This window comes from Leucopleurus acutus (assembly GCF_964270905.1).
Source record: "Leucopleurus acutus genome assembly, chromosome: 2".
NCBI lineage: Eukaryota > Metazoa > Chordata > Mammalia > Artiodactyla > Delphinidae > Leucopleurus > Leucopleurus acutus.
In genome coordinates this window covers 135,790,164-135,806,819 of record NC_139143.1, presented here as the reverse complement: position 1 = coordinate 135,806,819, position 16,656 = coordinate 135,790,164, and the positions used below count along the sequence as shown (strand labels likewise).

Here is a 16,656-nt window from a genome sequence, read left to right as displayed (position 1 = left end):
GTTAGAATAGCTGTCATCAAAAAGACAAGAGATAACAAGTGCTGGAGAGGGTGTGGAGGAAAGAGAGCACTTGTGCTCTGCGGGTGGGAATGTAAATTTGTACAGCCAAGATGGAAAACACACACACACAGACACACACACAATGGAGCATTATTTAGCCATGAGAAAGGAAATCCTGGTTTTTGCAACAACATAAATGGACCTTGAGGGCAAAAGTGAGATAAATCAGACAGAGAGAGACAGACGTGGTCTGATATCACTCACACGTAAAATCTATAAAAGCCAAATTCACAGAAACAGAGGGTAAATGGTGGTTGCCAGGGGCTGGGGCGTGGGGGAAATGGTGAGAGGTTGGTTTTACAACTTATAAGATGCGTAAATTCTAGGTATCTAACGTATAAGCATGGTATTATAGTTAACAACACTATATTATATACTTGAAAATTACTGAGAGAGTAGATCTTAAGTGTTCTCACCACAAAAAAAAAAAGGCAGTTATGTGAGGTGATGGCAGGGTTAACTAATGCTACTGTGGTAATCATTTCCTAATACATAACTGTATCAAATCAACCATTGTACAACTTAAACTTACACAATATTAAATGTCCATTGTATCTCAGTAAAGCTGGAAAGAAAGAAATATTTACCACCCTAGAAAGTTCCCTCCTGCCCCCTTACAGTCAATCCCCTCTCCCATTTACAGCCCCTGGGAACCTCTGATCTACTTTCTTACTAGAGTTTTACCATTCAGTAATTTCATATAAACGAGAGATTGTACAGTATGTACTCTTTTATATCTGGCTTCTTTCACTTGACATAATGTGGATGGCTTGGTTCTTTCAGTAAATGCATCTTTAATTTTATAATGAACTGTCCAACTCTTTTCCAAAGTAGCTATAACATTTTGTATTCCCACCAGAACTGTTATGAGAGTTCCCGCTGCTCTACATTCATACATACATTTGGAATTGTTTCAGACCATCCAAGTGATTGAATAAATGGTAGCTCATTATAATTTTAATTTTTTTTAGGTCATGAGTCAATTTATTGATCACAAATAGCATTCAAAAATAAAACAGAACAAAACAGAAAACAGGGTGTATTCCGTGTAACAAGAAATATTTTTTTCATGAAATTTTGCCTCTTTTATGTGTGCATGGGAGTGTATACTGAATCACAATATAATTATTATTTCTAACTGTATGTAGAGGTCAAACATTTTAAGAAATACTGGTCTAGGGGATCAAATGTTATTTTTAGGGTTAAATGTTTAAAATATTTATACACTGACATGAAAATTGTAGTTTATACCTGGTCGAAGCATGGCAAGACTCACACAGATAAACCGGAGTAAAAAGTATTACAGACCTAATACTTTTTTTTTTTTTGGCTGCGTCGGGTCTTAGTTGCAACACATGGGATCTTTGTTGAGGCATGCGGGCTTCTCTCTAGTTGCGGCATGCAGGTTTTTCTCTCTAGTTGTGGCACTCGGGCTCCAGAGCGCGTGGGCTCTGTAGTTTGCAGCACGCAGGCTTAGCTGCCCTGCGGCATGTGGGATCTTAGTTCCCCGACCAGCGATGGAACCCAAGTCCCCTGCGTTGGATGGCAGATTCTTTACCACGGGACCACCAGGGAAGTCCCCAGACCTAATACTCTTGAAGAAATAGAATACATTCTATTTCACACACAGACACCAACATCTTTTGTCTTGAAACTTGTAGCACTTTCCTCTCTTATAAGTTCCGTTTCTTCTTCTTTTTTAAAACCTTCATAAACTGATTACTGGCTTTGAAGTCAGACCTGCACCCAGATCCCAAATCCACCATTCCCTACGTGTATCACTGTAATTTTAACTTGCATTTCCCTAATCACTAAAGAGGTTAAGCATCTTTTAATGTGCTTTTTTGCCATCAGTACTGTTTCTTTAGTGAAGTGTCTGTGCAAACCTTTTCCAAATTTTATTCAAGTTATTTGTCTTCTTACTACTGAGTTTTAAATTAACAGTTTTAAAAAATATATTCTAGATACAAGTCTTTAATCATATATATTGGGTTGGCCAAAAAGGTTCCTTCGGCTTTTAAGTAAAAATAAAAGACACATTTTTTCATTTTCACCAAGAACTTTACTTAACAGCGTATTCACCCTTTTGTTCCACTACCTTCTGCCATTTTTCAGGCAACTTCATAATTCCATCTTCCCAAACATTTCATCTTTTTGAGCTAAGAACTGTTCCAGGTGCCTTTTACAGTTTTCCAGGGAATTGAAATTTTTTCCGTTGAGAGAATTTTCTAAAGACTGAAATAAATGGAAATCCAAAGGTGTAATGTCTGGTGAATACAGCGGATGAACCAGAACTTCCCAGCCAAGCCTTAACAGTTTTTGCCTGGTCATCAGAGAAACATGCGGCCTTGCGTGATCCTGATGGAAGATTATGTGTTTTCTGTTGACTAATTCCAGACGCTTTCATCGAGTGCTGCTTTCAGTTGGTCTAACTGAGAGCAGTACTTGTTGGAATTAACTGACTGGTTTTCTGGAAGGAGTTCATAATAGAGGACTCCCTTCCAATCCCACCATATACACATCACCACCTTCTTTGGATGAAGACTGGCATTTGGTGTGGTTGGTGGTGATTCATTTCACTTGCCCCACGATCCCTTCCATTCCACATTATTGAACAGTATACACTTTTCATTGCCCGTCACAATTTGTTTTAAAAACGAAACGTTTTTGTTACGTTTAAGTAGAGAATCGCATGTGGAAATACGGTCCAGAAGGTTTTTTACCACTTTAACTTATGTGGAACCCAAACATTAAAGTGATCAACATAACCAAGCTGATGCAAATGATTTTCAACGTTTGATTTGGATGTTTTGAGTATGTTGGCTATCTCCCGCATGGTATAACATTGACTGTTCTCAATTAATGCCTCGATTGATCACTATCAACTTCAACTGGTCAACCTGAACGTGGAGCATCTTCCAGCAAGAAATCTCCAGCACGAAACTTCGCAAACCACGTTTGAAACGTTCGATTAGTCACAGCACCTTCTCCAAACACTGTACAAATCTTTTTGTGCGTTGCAGTTGCGTTTTTACCATTCTTGAAATAATAAAGCATAATGTGCCAAAAATGTTGCTTTCTTCCCATCTTCAATATTAAAATGACTAGACAAAAATTCACCAATATCCATGTTTTTTTTTTAATGCAGGCTGATATGACAGCTGTCATACAATCTAACAAAACAATCTAACAAAATTGTTTTCAATGAAGTTAAAGACAACTAAGCACTACTAGAGCCATCTTACAGAAAAAACCAAATGAACTTTTTGGCTAACCCAATATATATGAATGCAATATATGCAATATATGATTATACAAGTATTTTCAGTCTGTGGCTTGCATTTTCTTAATAGTGTCTTTTGATAAACAATTTTAGGGCTTCCCTGGTGGTGCAGTGGTTGAGAATCTGCCTGCCAGTGCAGGCGACACGGGTTCGAGCCCCGGTCTGGGAAGATCCCACATGCCGCGGAGCAACGGGGCCCGTGAGCCACAACTACTGAGCCTGCGCGTCTGGAGCCTGTGCTCCGCAACAAGAGAGGCCCATGCACCGTGACGAAGAGTGGCCCCCACTCGCCGCAACTAGAGAAAGCCCTCACACAGAAACGAAGACCCAACACAGCCAAAAATAAATGTACTTTTTTTAAAAATAAAAAAAGAAAAAAAATTTTAATTTTGATGGAGTCTAAGATCAATTTTGTGTTTTACAATTCTTGCTTTTTATGACTTTTCTATGAAACCCAGTGTAACCCCAAATCACAAAGATATTTTTCTGTGTTTTCTTCTAGTTTTATAGTTTTAGCTCTACTTTTAGGTCTATGATCCTTTTTGTATTAGTTTGCTAGGGCTGCTGTAACAAAGTACCACAAACTGAGTGACTTAAAAAACAGAACTGCATTGTCTTACAGTTCTAAATGCTAGAAGTCCAAGATCAAGGTGTCAGCAGGGTTGGTTCCTTCTGAGGGCTGTGAGAGAGAATCTGTTCCACGCCTCTCCCCTAGCTTCTGGTGATTTGCTGGCAATCTTTGGTGTTCCTTAGCTTGCTGAGGCATCATTCTGGTGTCTGCCTTCAAGTTCTCATGGCATTCTCTCTATGTTACTGTCTGTGTCCAAATTTACCCTTTTTATAACTGCACCACTGATATTAGATTTAGGGTCCACCCTACTTCCATTATGATTTCATCTTAACGAATCACATCTGCAATGATCCTGTTTCAAAATAAGGTCACATTCTGATACTGGGGGTAGGACTTCAACATGACTTTGAGGGGAGGAACAACACAATGCAACTCAAAATACTTTTCAAATTAATTTTTGTGTATTTCCTGAGGTAAGGGTCAAGGTTCATTTTTCTGCAAATAGATGTCAAACTGTTCCAGCACCATTTGTTGAAGAGATTATCCTTTGCTCATTGATTTATTTAGTTACCTTCAACAAAAACAACTGACCAAATGGTCTATCTGTACTTCTCGATTCTCTGCTCTGTTCCATTGGTCTATGTCTACTCTTGATCCAATACCACACCGTCTTGATTACAGTAGTTTTATAAAAGTCTTGAAATCAAGTAGATAAATCCTCCAACATTTTTCTTTTCTTTATAAAATTTTTTTTTTTTTTTTTTTTTTTTTTGCGGTATGCAGGCCTCTCACTGTTGTGGCCTCTCCTGTTGCAGAGCACAGGCTCCGGACGCACAGGCTCAGCGGCCATGGCTCACGGGCCCAGCCGCTCCGCGGCATGTGGGATCCTTCCGGACCGGGGCACGAACCCGTGTCCCCTGCATCGGCAGGCGAACTCTCAACCACTGCGCCACCAGGGAAGCCCCAAAAGATTTTTGGTTTTTTTTAATTGAAGTATACTTACAATATTGTGTTAATTTCAGGTTACAGCAAAGTGATTCAGTTACATATATGTTTTTTTTCAGATTATTTTCCATTATAGGCTATTACAAGATACTGCATAGAGTTCCCTGTACTATACAGTAAATCCTTGTTGCTTCTCTATTTTATATAATAGTAATTTGTATCTGTTAATCCCATACCCCTAATTTATCTCTCCCCCCGACTCCCTTTCCCCTTTGGTAACCATATGTTTGTTTTCTGTACCTGTTGAGTCTGTTTTGTATATAGATTCATTTGCATTATTTTTTAGATTCCACATATAAGTGATATCATATAATATGTGTCTTTCTCTGTCTGACTTACTTCAGTTAGTATGATATTCGCTAGGTCCTCCAACATTGTTCTTTTTCAAATTTGACTATGATTAAGTCCTTTGCAATTCTATATAAATTTCAAAATCAGCTTATCAATTCTACAAAAAATCCTGCTATGGGATTGGAACGGTGTTGAATCTACAGATCAATTAGAAGAGAATTGACAGATTAATAATATCAAATTTTCCAATTCATAAACATTCATAAATATAAAAATCATTTATTTCAGTCTTTTAAAATTTCTCTCAGTACTGTTTTATAAAGTTTTCAGTGTACAGACATTGACATATTTTGTTAAATTTTTCCCTATTTCATACTTTTGAAGCTTTTATAAATGGTATTATTTACTTAGTTGCCAAGTGTTCATTGCTGGTATATGGCAGTACAGTCCATTTTTATATGCTGACCGTATATCTCACAACTTTGCTAAACTAATTCGTTCTAATCACTCTTTTCTAGATTCTTTAGGATTTTCTGCATATATGATCATGGTTTTTATAGAGATATTGTTAATTCTTCCTTTATAATCTCTTATTCTTACCTTCCTGCACTGATGGGGTCCTCGAGTATAATGTTGAATAGAACATTATATGAGAGCAGACATCCCTGCCTTGTTCTCAATCCTAGTGAAAAGGTATTCAGTCGTTCACCATTAAGTAAAATAGCAATACATTATTTTGGTAGATGTCCTTTATTAGGTTGAGAAAGTTCCCTTCTATTCCTACTTTGCTGAGAATTCTAAACTCATAAATGGGTGTCAATTTCTGTCAAATACATTTTCTCAAACTATCGACATGTTCTTCTACTTTATTCTTGCCAATATGATGAATTGCACTGAGTAACTGATTTTCCAATTTTAAACTAACCTTAATTCCTAAGATAAACACAACTTGGTCATGATTTAGTGTCCTTTTATATACTGCTGTATTTTTTTGGACTATAGTGTTCTTCTCTCCTTGTAATTTTTTGTCAGCTAGTGGTAGAGGGTATGCTGGCCTCATAAATCAATTGGGAAGTGTTCTTTTCTATACTCTGGAAAATTTTATGTAGAATTAGCATTGTTTCTTCCTTAAACATCTTGTAAAATTCTCCAGTGAAGTGATCAGGGCCTGGAGTTTCCTTTCTCGGAAGGTTTTAAACTAAAAATTCAATTTCTTTAATAAAGATAGGGCTAAAAACTAGGGCTTTTACTTATTTTAATTAAATAGAGCAATTTATTTAATCGAATAAGGCTATTCATGTTATCTATTTTTTCTTGAGTGAGCTTTGGCAGTTTTGTCTCTTTCATGAATTTGTCCATTTCATCTCAGTTTTTGAGTTTATGGTATATTGTTCATAAAATTCCCTTATTATCCTCTTAATATATGCAGGCTGGGTAATGATGCCCCTTTCTCATTCCTGATGTTGGTAATTTGTATATTCTTTCCGTCCTGATCAATTGGCCATGGTTTAGCAATTGTACTGATCTTTTCAAAGAACCAGCTTTTAGTTTCATTGATTTCTCTACTGCTTTTCTGTTTCCCATTTCATCGATTTCTGCTTCCTTCTATTTACTTTGGGTTTAATTTGCTCTTATTTTTTTCTAGTTTTTTTTTTCTAGTTTCTTAAGGGAGAGGCTTAGATCACTGAATTTAAATTTCTTCTTTTATAATACATATTAATTTCTAGTTTAATTCTGTGCTGATCAGCGAACATATCCTGTATGGTTTTGATTCTTTTAAACTATTACTACTTGTTTTATGGCCCAGAATATAGTTTATCTTGGTGAATTGTTCCATGTGCACTTGAAACAAATGTGTATCCTCTTGCTATTGAGCGGAGTGCTCTACAAACGTCAGTTAGGTCGGCTTGGTTGATGGTGTTGTTCAAGTCTTCTCTATCCTTAATGACTCTGAATTTGTTTTATCAATTACTGAAAGGAGAATGTTAAAATCTCCACTATAATCGTAGGTTGGTCTATTTATCCTTTCTGTTCTATCACTTTTTGCTTCATATATTCTGAAGCTCTCTCATCAAGTACATACACACTCAGTATTGTTATACCCACTAATATTAACCCTTTTAGCATTATGGAATATCCCTCTTTATGGTATAGTTTCCTTTATGCTTATTCTATTTAAGGTTTATTGAGTTCCTTGTGGGCACAGGTTTAGAGTTTTCATCAAATTTGGAAAAAAATCAGCCATTATTTCTTCAAATATTTTTTTTCTCCCCCACCCTGCCCCTTTTTCAGGACGATACTTACACAAATGTTAGACCCTTAATATTATCCTACATGTCACTAATAATCTGTTCATTTGTTTTCTAGTCTTTTTTTCTGAACTTCATCTTGAATAGTTTCTATTACTATTTGTTTAATTCACTGAACTTTTCTTGTGTAGTACCTAATCTGTTTGATACCTTCTGCTTTATTTTTCAATTCTGATTATATTTTTCATCCCTAAAAGTTTCACTTGGGTCGTTTTTTATATCTTTCTTTTCTCTCCTCATCCTTTCTCAACAGTCCTTCACTGCTTTCAATGTACAATTCAACATCTGCTAAGTTCCGATCATGTGCCAGGCCCCATGGTAGGCCTCAGAGCACTAAGCTGAAGATGGTTTAGTCAGGTTTGCTGATAGTGAAGGGACAAACGGCAGCAATAAAAACGTACCACCTTATATTTATGGAGCACATTATGGTTTACAAAGTGCTTCCGTACATGGCCTGTCATTTGATTCCTACAATAGAAAGGCCAAGCCTTATTATCCCCAGAAGACAATGAGTGACTTACTTCAGGTAACACAGCTAATCCATGGTAGACTTAACATATTTCAAGGCCCAACGTTCTCTACACGGAACATTAAATTTTATTCAGAAAAATGCCCCAAATATTTAGTGCACAGTCCCCTTTGGGAACATAATAACTATATAGAATATTAAATCTCAAGGACATAATTCCATTTATATATAATTCTCACGGGATTTTTTTCTTTCCCTAAATACTCAGCCTGTCTCTGGAGAAAGCCAGTCTACGGGACAGGCAGCCTGTTGCATTCCCCTGCTTTGCCATAGGAATGGATCTTTGGCAAGCAGCAGACATTTGAATGTATAGCTGCAGGATAAATATGACCCAAACAGTCCTACAGTACAAAGGAGTCCACTCTCCTTTTATTATGCCATAAAGATGGCATGATAAAAACAATAAAAGCTACTGCTTATTAAGCTATTATGCTCTAGGCTCAGAAATATTAAGTAACTTTACCAAAATTATTCAGCTAGTAAATACCTGTTCAGCTCCATAACCTTCATCCTGCTATCTGGACTACTGGGGAAAACCAAAGACAAGGCAATATATTCTGAATTTTCTCCTAGATGGTTCCACATGGTTACTGAGTCAAAAAGCGAAAGTTCTAACTCTCTCTCTGCCATTAATTTTCTGTGAGGCCGTCATAAAGTCATTTAACCTTTCTAAACCTCTACCTATATTACAAATATAGAAAACTACTCCATCTGTCTCTTGTGAGAATCAATCGAGAGAATAAAATACAGAGTCTTTAAATGTATACATAATTTACATTCAGAGAGATTATTCACTTAAACTTCTATCACTGTTATCTCTCAGTGATAGATTTACAAGCGAATTTTTCTTCTCCCTAAGTTAGAAATAAAGAAGGAACGGTGAGAATGTACTTTGTTATTCAATTTTTAAACAAAACAAAACTTCTGCCTCTAGAGAAAACTGATAAAGAGCCATTGTGAAGAAAATGACCTGCTTGGTCATTCTGTGTGGCACAGAACTAGATGGGCTCTCTGACACAAGGCCAGCAATTTTCAGTGCTGGCTGAGTGCGGGCTGTGATTACAGACTGAACATACAAACGTGCTTTCTAAGGCTTTCCTTCTGTTTTGAATGAAGTCTCTGGTTCTACAGGTGCTGATAGTGTAACGTAATACATACCACAGGCATGAAAAGAATGTGGCATAAGTAATGGGCAAACAGGTCATATGGACCTACCACTTCCTAAAACTAGGCATTTGGTTTAAATAAGACTTTCATTTAAATAAAAATATTTAGAAAAAAACTTTAATGAAAAAAATGTGTTCTTTAGTTGCTTAGGTTAAGGAAATTAAGAAAGGGAGACTGAGTAAGATTAGGCAGTAATCAGTAACATAATGAATAAAATCTAGTGAAGGTATACCTGAAACTAATGTAATATTGTAAGTCAATTACACTTCAGTTTAAAAAGAAAAAAGAAAAAGAAAAAAAAATCTAGTGTAGGGATACAATCAGATTTTGTCTAATCAACTAGCTCTAATCGACGGATCTGCCTATCTGGACCAGTATCTTGGTGAAAAGTCTGAGGCTATGTGCAGGCTTAACAAGAAAGTGCTGGGACAACTTGGCAATGTCTACAATGCCACATTAGTACCAAATCACCACCCTAATCTAGTGAAAAGCAGGGAATAATTTCAACATATACCTGAGTCTTAGATGCAACCATTCTCACTCCCAGGAAAATCTGTTGCCAATTTACTTGAGATTTGAAATAAAATCCAAAGCATCATGGAGACATTTTCTTATGTTTGGATACCTCCCTGCTTACTATAAAGACTAAAAATAAACAAACCACTTAGTCTTTGGACTTCATGGTTAAAAGAAAAAAAAAGGTTAATGAATTCTATTTTGAAAATTCATTCCCCAAAAAACTCTTGAGAAAGGAATTGAATCCTTAGCCTAGAAAGTAAACTGCCAGGACACCTGCTAAGGCAGAAGATAATGTCAGTGGTGTAAATGATCTGCATGGTTCCCCCCCACCTTGGAAAAGTTAGACAAGTTCATGCAACCAGTGGTCCTAGTTAGCAACCCATCTTCTGCACTACTGTAACCATCTGCCTGCCTCCTGCTCCTAGTTGAGAAAAGGAATAAGAACCCACAGATCTTCAATACCCCTTCTTGCTAGGTTCTACTGCCTATGTTAAAACCTACATACCATGTCAAAACTACATACTCCAGTACTAGTGTCAATGGGGTCACTTACTCTTATTTGAAAAAAGCATACCCTCAAAGGTAAGAATGGCTAAAAACATTACTTTGTCAGTCAAACAATATAAAGGCAAAGAAAAAGATCTAGTCATTCACAAATAAAAAAATAACTGATCCAACCCACCTGTATTACATTTGAGAATACCAAGGCCCAGAAAGCCGGTAGGTCCTGTCTCTATGTGGAAAGAACACTTCAGGGTTGAGAATCAGTCTGTAATGATCCACAAAGGGACCCAGAAAAGACTAATAACTCTAGACAGGCTAAAAATTCATTATTTAGTAGTAATGCTTAGTAAGACACCTCCTGGTAGATGATCTGTGCAGTAATTTTTCCTATAAAACTCATCTGAGCCATGTAATTTAACCAGTGATATAATGAAGACATTATACAGTGTACCAGTGCCTACAGTGCTGGCCTTGTGAGAGCTACAGCAAGGGGTCTGTTCTCCCATCCCTATGTGAGAACACCTAGCAGGGTGTGCTGTCAGAAAGTCAGACTCCAATTCCTGAGACTCTGAATCACTGGCTTTGTGCTACAGACATTCCCTTTTGGAGGCAGCGACTAACAAGTTTAAACACAGTCTGTCCTTTGGAGAGTCATTAGTCAATTGATGCTTGTTCTGCCTTTATCTATGTTAAATAGATATCTTTGGTTAACAGTAAGCTGGCTTTTGCGTGATACATAGTTTTGTTTTGGTTTTTTTTTGGCTGTGTTGGGCCTTCGTTGCTGCGCGTGGGCTTTCTCTAGCTGTGGCTACTCTTCGTTGAGGTGTGCAGGCTTCTCATTGCGGTGGCGTCTCTTGATGCAGAGTATGGGCTCTAGACATGTGGGCTTCAGTAGTTGCAGCATGCAGGCTCAGTAGTTGTGGCACAGGGACCCTAGAGTGCGTGGGCTCAGTAGTTGCAGCTTGTGGGCTCTAGGGCTTGCAGGCTTCAGTAGTTGTGGCTTGTGGGCTCAGTAGTTGTGGCACACGGGCTTAGTTGCTCCACAGCATGTGGGATCTTCCTGGACCGGGGATCAAACCCATGTTCCCTGCATTAGCAGGCAGATTCTTAACCACTGCACCACCAGGGAAGTCCCATGGTTTTTTTTAAAAGGAGAATGTTTTAAAGTTAGAAGACATGTGTCTAAAAAAACTAAATGCTGGATATACTGGTTCCTTTGTTTCTGGTAAACCTGGGACGTTGAGAACTTAAACTTTTTGAAAAATTACACGCACATATTTGCTTTCTCAGAATGCTTTGCCAAGGACCTTAGTGCTCATTAGGATGAGTTGTTCAATTGCATCTTGCCTTTCAATTTTTATGGTAATTTAGTTTTTTCTTCCTTGGTCTTCAATTCTTGCTTAAAGGCTGTGCAAAGCTCATCAACTGCTTTATGTAACTCCTGCTTCCCTGGGGAGCTGACCTTTCAGAGCCCCCTTATTGGATTCCTGCCCTAACAGAGGGAAGTTTTCCCTCCTCTCCCTACTAAGGTTAACAGTGGGATTTTGAGAAAAATAATTTGGATCTGATTTTGCTTCAGTTTGAATCCTGGGTCAAGAATCTGCAACTCTGAACAATGAGAACAAATTAATTTGTCCCACCTCCCCCAGTTATTTTAAAATTTATAATTCATCACAGGATAGTCATTACTTATAGAAAAAACCTTTATCTTTTTCTTATTTTCCTTTTATAAAATGTAATTCATATGGCTCTACAATCAAAAAAATATAAGAAGACAAATAATGAAAAGTCTCCCTCCCACTTCTATTCTACACTTACCCTGTTCTCTCTCTCTCTCTCACACACACACAAATTGGTGGTTACTTTATTAGTTTCACGCATATTCTTCCACAGTTTCTTTACTTAAATAGTAAGTAAATTAAATGAATGTGTATATATATTCTTATTTTTCCCTTTTTATTTTACTCAAAAGTTAGTAAACCATATGCACTGTTTTACACTGTGCTTCTTCATTCAACAATTTATCTTGGAGATCTTTTCATTCAGTACACAGAGAGCTTACAATCAAAAAAGCTCTGGGTCAGGAAAGCCAAGAGCGCAACAGATGACAGCAGTTTATCAGCACAGGTTATCAGGAGGCAGCTGGGCTCGTGCCAGCTGTCAGAACAGCAGCCCAGTCTCCACACTGGCGTGCGTCCTACTCCTCAGAAACACTGTCTCAGCGCCGAAGCACGCCCTATCTAGAGAACCAGCCGACTCAGTGGACCCAGCCTACTCGGTTACCACACGACGAAGTGGGCCTGGAGAGCAGAAGGGACTCATCCAAAGTCAGACAGTGGTCACAGACAGAACTGGAGTTTGCTGGTCTTTTGCATTCTGGCCCCAAGTCCTCTCCACTGTACCACTTATGTCACAAACTCTTAGGGACGTGTCACTGTCTGCAGAGTAACTTGCAAATTCCTGTGTCTGGCACTAGTCCCAACTTGGAAGGAAGCGGGCTGTGGGATGACAGGAAGAAGGAGACACTAGTCATAGAGTCAGAAAATCTGGGCTCTCGCCCTGAGCCCTCTTTGGGCCCAGTTCCCTCATCTGTGAAACAAGGGTCTGGAACCACATGCTCTCCAAGGAATCCTCTAAGGGCTCCAAAGTCATTGACTTCTACCTTCTAACCACGTGGAAGAGTCTGGCCCTTGCGGCTGGGCCTGTGCCCACGCTATTAATTCCACCTGGAACGTACTTTTTGTTTTTCTGCCTCCACACCTTCCAAGGCCCACTCTGATGTCTCCTGATATTTGCCACTCCAGAAAATGCTCCTTGTGAACAAGCTCCTACCTCAGTCTTTAGAGCCTGCTCTTCCCTCGGCCTAGACTATTCCTTCCAAAGAGCCACACAAGCTGGTCTCTCAGTCCACTCAGTTCAGTGTCTGCTCAAACGAAGCTTATAGAGATGCTCTCCCTAATCATCTTATCCAAAATAGCACTTCCCCAATCACTCTTCTCCTCGTTTTATCTCTCTTCATAGCTCTTATTACACAATTTATGCTTAGTGTATCTTACCCCATTGGAATGCAAGCTCCTTTGAAGCAAAGACATGTCTTTTTTTTTTTTTAACTTAGAACAGCACCTGACACGTGATAAGCACTCAATAAATATTCACTGAGTGAAATAAATAATTATTTGTAAACAATTAAGTAACAAGAAAGCCAAGCTTCAGGGACTCCACTTCTAATACTAATCTGAGATATTTCTCCCATTCAGTAGCTTGTTCTGTATGCATGCAAGTCCTGAACAGGGGAAAAAACAAGTCAGGGATGCAGCAAGTGGCTTTGGGAGATAGATGTGGTCAGGCAAACAGCAAGAGATCTCCCTGGAGTCAGAGAGACTGGTTTTAGGGAAATTCCCTGGCAGTCCAGCGGTTAGGACTCTGTGCTTTCACTGTCAAGGGCACGGGTTCGATCCCTGGTCAGGGAAGTAAGATCCCACAAGCCACAGGATGCGGCCAAAAAAAAAGAAAGACTGGTTCTAGTGCTGAACTCAGCTACCATGTAACCTCGAGCATGTCCTTAACCTCTATATATCAGATAACGACCTACCACACAGGTACACAATGAGGATTAGGGAAAATGATTAATGTGGAAGCATCTTATCAGGCATCGTGCAAGGCATCATACCCTATAGGTGAAGTATTACTTGAAGGTCAGAAGTAGACTGAAATTGTTAACATGGGAACAGCTTTATTTAAAGATAAACTGTTGGGACTTCCCTGGTGGCACACAGCGGTTAAGACTCTGCACTACCGACGCAGGGGACCCGGGTTCAATCCCTGGTCTGGGAACTAGATCTCACATGCATGCTGCAACTAAGAGTTTGCATGCCACAACTAAGGAGCCCGCCTGCTGCAACTAAGACCCAACACAACCAAATAAATAAAAATTAAAAAAAAAAAAGATAAACTGTCACGTCAAAAAAGTGTCCACTCTTTAAAAAAATACATGCACATACATGAATGTTTGTCCACTTATATGTACACATATTTTGAAGGGAAAACCCAAGCCTAAAAGACACACTGAATATGAACCTGACTTACTAGAAAACACTTACCTGAAATCCTGCCACATATTCCACTCTGTAATGTGAACCCTTTTTGCCAGAACTTCAGACACCAACCCACTGACTACTATGAAACTGAACCTTCCAGTGGAAGAAATCAACTGCAACCTCTTGTAGGATACTATGAGCCTCTAGGATGCGCTAGGGCATCTATGGCTTCCACCCACTGCTTCTGTGCTGATTAATAAAAGCAAACCATTCAACCACTTCTGTAAGTTATATCTCTAACAACAACCCCCAGAACAGGTTAGCATTACTTGTTGCAGTTGGTGGGTAAGAAAACCAAGCCCTATCTCCTCTAAAAATCCAAGCTTGATATTTAACCCACACCAGTTTCTTCCTAACCTGAATACTTATAGTACTGACTGACTGACGGGCATGCACTTTGGTGCTGGATCTTACACCATCTCTGTAGCATGTCAAATGTCTTTCTTGTGTGGCAAGGACTATGTTGTATTTCTCGTATATTCCCCAAAGAACTTAGCACAGGGCTTTCTTACCACAAGGAAGATGCTCAGTAATACTGAATTGACTGAATCTGAAATGAACTTAAAATAAAATTGTAGTAAGCACACAAGGAATTTAGGAACAGAATCAAACTCAGAATTCTTGGAGTTCCTAAGTTCCAAATTTAATTCATAACCTACCAAACAATACTGATTATTCATATCATTTGTATTTTCATTCTATAGGCAAAGCTCCATGAGATAGGCATTCCCTCTCCAACAAGGAGATGGAATTGACCCACCTCCATTTTCCAACCCACAATGACCCCAACACCTTTCCCATAGAACTGGTAACAATTACGACTCTGATGTTGACAGGTCTGCTCCCCAAGACAACTAAATGGTTCTCAAAGGCAAGAATACCACCTAATTCATCCTTCTTTCTTATCACCTGAGCTTAGCACTGTGAGACACACAATAGCACTTAGTAACTATTCGAGAATGTTAGAGGGAGAGTATGTCAAGGAGAGAATGTTAAGAAAAAGAGCATGAGATTGTAAGCCTGCCAGCCAGTAGGTCCATCTGTACCCCAATAAATATTTTATAAGAATCATATTAATTAAGAATAAGGATGAACAAACATTTATGTAAAACCCAAAACACTGATGGGGTTGATCCAAAGCAATGAGTTTAGCCTCCATAATTAGTTTATCATCCCAACTTGAAAGCATTTAGATAAATTCAGTCATTCTTAAAAAACACTGTTCTTTCAAAATAAACCTTTCTTGACCTTTGCTTGGCATTTTCATTGGAAGAAACAAAAAGATTACTCAAATTCCACTCCCCTGCTTAAAAAAAGAAGAAAAGAAGAATAAAAGAGTAAAATCTAAATCTCATCCCAATATAGGTGGCAAAGTCATTTTTTCCACTATGGGTAAACACCTGTAATTATATCGAAGCATTTAAAATTGAAAGTGTGTTAGTGAACTTCAAAATACGCATGAATTTTGCTACAACCTGGCAGATAACTTCTAGTTAAACGATCATCACTCTGGAATGAAGAAATATCTCCTTCAGTCAATGTTTTCAAGTAGCTACAAGCTACTAGTCAAAGTTTCAAATTAATGAAAATTCCATTTTTGCCGAGTCTGTAGAATACCTAATCACATTAATTCTTCCAACTTTCTCATGTACAGATTGGCCTCAAGATTTGGAATCATCTGTGCTGCCATGGGGTACCTGGTTATTTTACATTACATTCTTACCCCAAAACTAAAGAGTGAAGGGTGCTTCTGCCAGAGTCAGCTAGAGGAGGCAGAACACTGCAAAGACCATGGCCTCTGCAGTCAGGCTTGGGTTTAAATCCTGACTCTACTACCTGCTGACAGGCTGATGCTGGGCAAGTTATTCAGTCTCTCTGAACCTCTATTTCCACCTTGGTAAAATAGGGTTAATTCAAACTTCCTACAGCTGTTGTGGGGACTATATTACATTGTATATAAAAAGTGACTAGCACATAATAGGGACTCAATAAATGTTAGTTTCTCTTCCCACTTTTTGCACAGCCACAAAAAACTCATTCAACATCTTTATTTTTAGAGCAACACCTCTACAGTAGTTTCCTGCTTTGGAGTCATTTCTAGGCCTGCTGATAGCCAGGTCACAGTTCATTAAAACATTTACATATGTTCTTTGCCAGTTTTAAAAGAAAGAGTTCTTGATGAAAAAAACAAAACAGCTTTATAAGCAGTCAGTCTTCTCCTACCTCTGATTCAAGAACAATTTTTAACAGTCTAACTACTTCTAAAAACCTCTTCTTTATTTTGGTCCCCACTGATTTGGGGAACTTGTCGCTGTCATTAT

At 38.4% G+C, this 16,656-nt stretch overlaps 1 protein-coding gene across 1 annotated transcript in view; it reads right to left on the bottom strand.

Moving 5' to 3' along the window:
* Nucleotides 1-16,656, bottom strand: part of SLC35D1 (solute carrier family 35 member D1) — a 54,802-nt gene that overhangs the window by 26,054 nt on the left and 12,092 nt on the right. The gene's annotated exons all lie outside the window — the stretch shown is intronic.